General features: G+C 46.5%; 1 long non-coding RNA gene across 1 annotated transcript; it reads right to left on the reverse strand.

The window, feature by feature from the left end:
- Positions 1-819: 819 nt before the first annotated feature.
- LOC135576305 (uncharacterized) lies at positions 820-4,833 on the reverse strand. Its single transcript, XR_010467965.1, has 3 exons — positions 4,218-4,833; positions 3,057-3,227; positions 820-2,177 (listed from the first exon to the last, which is right to left on the reverse strand). It is a non-coding gene; the product is annotated as an uncharacterized LOC135576305 (long non-coding RNA).
- Positions 4,834-6,847: the final 2,014 nt, after the last annotated feature.

The raw sequence follows: 6,847 nt of genomic DNA on the forward strand, positions 1-6,847 counted from the left end.
CACAGTGTTTGGTCGCTCTTGCCCGCCGGTCGCTGCTCTCCCGGCGCCTTTTGCTTCTATCCGCCGCTTCGGATCGCCGGTTCGGGCGCCAATTGCAGAGAAAAGTCCCATCAGAGTTCCAGACCCGAGCGGACGGAGGAAGAAATGCGGCCGACCCAATATGAGTGATAAAGCATACTTCAACTTTATTGCCCGAGATAGCGTGCATTTATACCAAATACCATAATTATGCATACTTGTCTCTATCTAATAGGCTAAGCTCATTTACTTACTCCACCTACTTGGGTTTAGCTAGCTATGCGCATCCCGCATTCTTCTGACTCTTATCTCTTCAAAAATATCCTAACCCTGCCTTAGTTAGTACTTTTCCGTTCCCCCCTTTCCCACGGCCTAATAGACAAGCTAACTAAGGCCTACTTATGTCAACTAAAATGGGCTCTGCTCGTACAGTTGCTTGGTGGACTCATGTCTGTGCTCCTTGAGCCAATCCCCGACAGGTTTACAGTTAAAGATTACAAACATTTGCTTTAATCCACACAGACATTTGTAAGAACTGAGAGTGAAAAGCTGGATGTAATTTGCGGGTGTGTCACAGGGGGAATAAACCCTTTTCCAAAGTCACAGTGGGAGCCCAATGGATACAGACTCCAAAGCACAGGGTGACAACTTCTGAGCCTGAGCTGCCTGTTGTTACAAGAGAACTCAGCAACAAAACCACAACCCTGAATATGTTCCTCTCTGCCGGTGCTCATTTCTCACCCCTTGCACATGAGGGACGCTTTGCCTCTGTCTCAGCTGTGTCAGCTCAGCTACGGGTTGTCCTGCAAACCCAACAACTAAAACAACGTGGCGTAACAAAATAACTTCAGCTTACAAAAGGATTACTTCAATCCTAAGGCACTTCAGTGATACAATTCACAGCATGGGCCCACACATAATTTTAACAGCTGAACGGGCATTGCTGATAAGGTGACAAACAGCATTGCAGAAATACCAATGAATGGCGGGAGATTCAAACTTCGTATAACAGATTCACCTCCGATGTCGATGTACCTGGTGACTAAGGGTATTATACTATAGACATATCTGTTTCTTACTCCACAGAACCATTTCTTTCCCAAAATTAAACAGGAAAACATAAATTTCAATGAGCATAGAGGAATTTTTCTTTGCAGTATAATCCTAAAACTAGTATAATCCGTTCTGGGAATACGCTCTGTTGGTATTCTCCTTTCCCAGCTCTCTCCTCTTTTTGTATTATTAAATGTTGTAGGAATTGTATTACCATCCCCTGGAGAGGCAACAGAAAGAATGTGTGAGCGGCTGGTGTGTGAGCACAGGGAATGGCACTGCCATTCTCTTCCTCCCGCCTCTGTGAGATAGTGATTAGTTTAGTGCAATTTCCTTTAGCCTCTCCTCTTATATTCTTCTTTGTATTTTCTTGGATGTTTGGATCCTGTCTGCTGTAACTGAGGTACAACTCTCATGGTCTCTAAGACAATTCTATAACACACAGGTTAAAGCAAAGCTACGGCTCCAAAGTAAAGAACGAGCTACAAATAACCTGCTCATTCTTTAACTCCTCACTTTGCATGAATGATATTTATGAATCCTATCTGATCCAATTTATGGAATGGTTGTGTATCTCCAGATAGCACACGTAGGTTTTACAGCCCATTTCTACCCTTTGCATCCACAATCAATACAGGTAGTCACCATGTCTGAGACACTATGTATGTGTATATATGTGGGGAAAAATAAATGGTAAATATTACTGGTAAATATTGTCTGAGAAGATGGATATTACTTGCCTTTCTGTAAGTCTCGCTCCATAGCTTCCAAGAGTAATATTTCCTTTTCCTGAGGTGAAGACACAGTTTCTGTTGATTGGTGTTTGTGGGGGTGCTGCATCCTGTAATACTCTCCTAAACACAGCCAAAAAGGAAAATAAAATAAATAAAATAAAATAAAATAAAATAAAATAAAATAAAATAAAATAAAATAAAATAAAATAAAATAAAATAAAATAAAATAAAATAAAAGGCTTAGTATATTGTCTTCATTGCTGTTTAGGAAAGACTGACTGATTTCGTATTTACCAGTTTTATAGCATATTTCCTTTATGGTTCTTTCCTCTTCAATTTCTGCAGCAGTCTTAGGCACCCAATTAGAAACATCTGTAGGAAACGGTTTTAAAAGATTACTAGGTATCTATACAAAGACCTTCAACAATTCCTAATACTCATGTACCATCATGAATTTCATCTTGGTCACAGTGGGTTTTTTTCTAAATGTAAGCTCCGCTTCTGGACGCAACAATGATTCCTTAATATTAGGTATAGCCAGGAACAATGGAACTGCAGTTACAACACATAGGAATAAGCTAATGTTTGTGGATTGGAAACTATTCAAAACCATCTTCAGAGCTCATGTGAGGGCTCCTTATCTGCCTCAGTTAAGGCTACTGAGATCAGCAAAGCCCCGGCTTTTATTGGGTTTGAATTCATGGGGCTCACTCCTGCTGAAACCGAGTCAGGAAGCACTAACAGGTAGTCGTCCTCTCACCCTCTGGGAATGTGCAATTCATTCTTCCCCAGGAATCCCTCATCTCTAAGTGAGACACAGTCAACCGTTCAGCTGCTTTTAAAAAGCACAAAACCAAAACAAAAAAATAGATATAAATGCATAAACATTCAATTAATCTAGTGAATTGTGTCCCCAAATTTAGAGAAAGTTTGAAGAGTATTTGATGGCCATCTGAATTGTGGATCACATCATATGAGTTGTGGATCACATTTGAAACTTGATTTAATACAACAGAGGTATGTGGATGATAACGCTATTGAAATATACAGGTAGGCATTTCACAGGAGTTAGAATGATGCCTCACATCTGGTGACCAACACTTCCAACATTTTGGGACTACCCGGAAATTATTTTCAAAACTTGTCAACAACTCTTTTCTAAATAGGTCGTGGTTATTACAACAAATCAGTTGTGAAGTGTAGAAAAGGCCCTATTCTACTTCTTGGTCAAAGAAACAAGAATCTCTTTACAGTTCTCTTTGTCATCATCCTCTTCATCGTCCTGTTCATCTTCAGCATTGTTGAGCCTTATAATCAGTGGAGCATGAACTGGTAGGGAAATATTCTCTTGGTTTCTGAGTGATTCTTGAAGATGTGCTGGATGCAGAGTCCTTTCTTGGCCACCCTGTTGCAACGGCACATCTGCAGAAAAGAACATTATTTTATTAGAAGGGAACTAGAATATCCAGTCCAGGTTCAGACACGCAGGTACAGTTTTGAAATCTTTATCATATTGAGGGGATCATTAAATAGGCAGATTTTGACGTTTGGGAAAACTATTCTGCCAAGCTTGGCAAAAGAGCATCTTGCAACAACAGAAAGTATGAAAAAGCGTGGGAACCTACTCCTCTGAAAGAGCAGATAAAGCACTACGGTGTATCATACTAAACCTATTTTAGTGACACTCCTGCAGGTCAGATTTGTTGTATCTCATGCAAGAAAATGTAAGATACAGCAGTTTAACTTGATAGTTAACGGTGTCACTGCCCAGAATAGCATATTATCAGCTCCAGGCAGTGTAAGCCAACTCCACCTTAGATTGGTTTAACAGGATTTCTAAGTATTAAAAAGGAGAAATGCAGTTAAAATGTTTGCAATGCTGTTCTGGGACACATGGACTTTGAATGTATGCATTTTTCAGTAAAAAGAAAAAGGTTTGGATCTATTTTCTCATTCCGATTGTTGGACATGGCTCTTCTAGAGGTTACCCATGTCCATTGGGCCTCTAGGGCATCTTCTCTGGCTCACAACACACCCAAAATGTGCCTACGTTTTGTTTAGGAGAGCCCCAGCTGCCAGGGGTCACTGCTGTGGATGTGGGAACTGCAAAGAAAGCAGTGCGGGCACTCACAGAAACAGCCCCAAGCTCTTGCCTTGCTTCTCTGGGGTTGGGGGGCTCGACACACCCAGACAGGACACGCTGCCTTTCCCTGGGGGAATTTCTGGAACAAAGGCTATTTGCTTCTGACCAGAGGTCTCTCTGGACTTTTCTCATTGCAGTAGCAGATCCTACGCCATTGATTTACCACGGTACATTTTGAACCTTCATAGAGATTACTGAGCACTGCAAGGACATTCTTGTGTATGTACTTACTCTAATGAACAAATAGTAGAGAAAATCTTTTCACTCACTGTTATCAGGTGGCAGGAACAGTCCATTTATATTTCGAGGCTTGCTGTGCTGGAAGGCACAACTGATCCTCGAACAGCCTGAGGGTTGTTTTTCCCAGAAACAGATCTGCCTGTGCTTCTGCTGCAGGAGAAAAGAGTTGTCATCTATTGTCAGCAGAACAATAAAAATGGACTAAATGGAGCAGGACACGGTCTGCTGTGGGACCATATTACCAAGATTTTGTGGGACCATGTTCCGATATTTTAGAACTCTTTAAGTTATCTTAAAAGTTATCATAAGCTCCAGATAACTCTGAATTTCTCCTGAATTAGGTCAATGGAGCTTTCACGATGTCAAACTGTTACCAGATGAGCAGTGAAGCTGTTTACTTATTGTACTGCAGACTTTCCATGAGATGCTGGGCAGAAAGTTACTGAACTGACATGTGGTTGAGTTTCCTTTCCTGCACAACAGGATCATCAGGTCAATCCCCAATGAGATGAGCTGTACAAGTGCAAATCCTGCACTAGACTCTCTTGCCATTAATGGACGTGGGTCCTTGGGAAATGAGGAGCAGGAAATCAAACCCAGAAAGATGCCCAGCAAAAACCGAACAACTACAAGTCAGGGAGCTGGTGTTCTGAGACTGCTGTCATTGCACTGCTCACACCATCTCCAGCTGTTTGTGCATTTGAAGGTGTTTCACCCAGATCCAGACATTAACAGCTGGGTCTCAAAGCAGCATCTCCAAAACACGCCACGTTTGGACTGCAGTCAGTACAACTGGGCCATCCCCTGAGACACACTGGGCTCTGGAGCCAAAGCCCAGCTCCCGGGCATTAATGCCAAAATCCCCAGTGCCGAAATGGATGCGATAATGGAGAGCCCAGCACCAACCCTGGATTTTCAGCAGGTGGAATTGAAATACAGGGCAAACACACGTTGCAGGACTTTCTTCTCAATAACTTATTTTGCAGTACTTCAGGAAGGAACTAAAAGCAGAAATTATAAACGTGGCCTACGTATTCAAAATCAATCTAATCCTGATTCAATACGAAAGATGAGTGATCTTCACGCATGACTTCTCTGTGTTCCCTGAGCACCTGAGCGCAGTTCACGTGAGAAATTCCCACGGTTCAGATGATCATTACCTCTTCCCACCCCTTCCAAAAACCCGATATTTCATCTACAGATGTGGCCATGACCCAGAGAGACACATCAGCTTCTACGGTTACATAACAGACCTCCCTGTCAACACGGCTGTATCAAGAAATCCAGGATCCACAGCACTCTGAGATCTACAGCATTTACCTGTGCATTTGGGGAACGCTGGAAAGGGCAGGTTTTCCCGGATTCGCCCATTTTGTGGGCGCCGAATGTCAGCAAAGGGCACCAGCATGAAGTAGCTGGTGCCTCCTGCAGCCACCCGAGTCAACAAAGGCGGTTGCCGGCCAGTACAGAATGTTACGTTTCGAAAGTTCCAGCTGCTCCTCCAGCTCCTGATGTCAACATCATGGCGCCAGGAGACACGTCCAGCTTGAACATCTTCCTTCATCTCCATTGCTCCAGTGTAAATCACAGAAAATCGGGCTAGTGCAGAGTCTCCCATCCCAGTGTTTCTTTAATGCAGAATGGAACAAACCCATTTGCCGGGGCTTAAATAATACCCACCCCCTTGCTGAAGGAGCTGAGTCCTGAGCAACAAACCTTTGATACTGCAAAGACAAACCTTATTGACCGTTTTTTAAGCAAAACCCTTCTGCCCAACATTTTTCTTGCTGTAGCTCTTTGGATGGAGGGGTGTTGGGAAGGTGGTTTAAGACTGAGGTTTTATTTCTCATGGCTCCACTCAGATTTGATTGGTAATGAATGAATTTCCACGAGTGGAGTCTGTTTTGCCTGTGACAGTGATGGGTGAGCGATGTCTCCCGTCCTCATCTCGGCCACGAGTGTTTTGTTTCTCTCCTCTCTCCTGCCCAGCTGAGGAGGGCAGTGCCAGAGCAGCTTTGGTGGGCACCTGCTGTCCAGCCAGGGGCAGCCCAGCACAGCTTCCGAGGTTCATCCCGAGGCGCAGAGCCCGGGAACCACCCGGAGGCCCCTGTGCTGACGGGGGCAAAACCCACGGCGAGAGTTCCCCACGGCCCGGGGCCCGCGGCCGGGCTGGGCGCCTCCGAGAGGGGAGGCCCCCGCCTCGCTGACGGCTGCTGGGGAGGTGCCCCGAGGCCACCGCGCCCGCCCTGTCCCGCCCTGCCCTGTCCTGTCCCGGGCCGCCCTCCCCAGCGCTCGGGTGCGTCGCGGGGCTCCTGGCGGGCGGGCGGGCCGGACTCCATTTCCCGTGGGCAGCGCGGGGCGGTGCAGCCGCAGTTCCGCCCGGCGCTGGTCCGGCGTTGGGAGCGGGCGGGCTCGGGTGGCCGGGGCCATGAGGCGGCGGGGCGCGGGGCAGCGGGAGGTGCCGTGTGTGTTCGTGACCGAGGGGAAGGAGGAGCCGTGGGCCCAGCGGGAGCGCCAGGTGGCCGAGGCGGAACGGGGCCGGGGCCGGGGCCGGGCCCAGGGGGAGCCGCTGGGCCGCGGGGAGCGGCGCCGCACGGCGGGGCGGAGCGGGGCGGGCAGGCAGCGGCACCGGCCGTGTCAGACCCGCCCGGGCTGTCCC

The sequence above is a fragment of the Columba livia genome, chromosome 24, assembly GCF_036013475.1.
Source record: "Columba livia isolate bColLiv1 breed racing homer chromosome 24, bColLiv1.pat.W.v2, whole genome shotgun sequence".
Taxonomy (NCBI): domain Eukaryota; kingdom Metazoa; phylum Chordata; class Aves; order Columbiformes; family Columbidae; genus Columba; species Columba livia.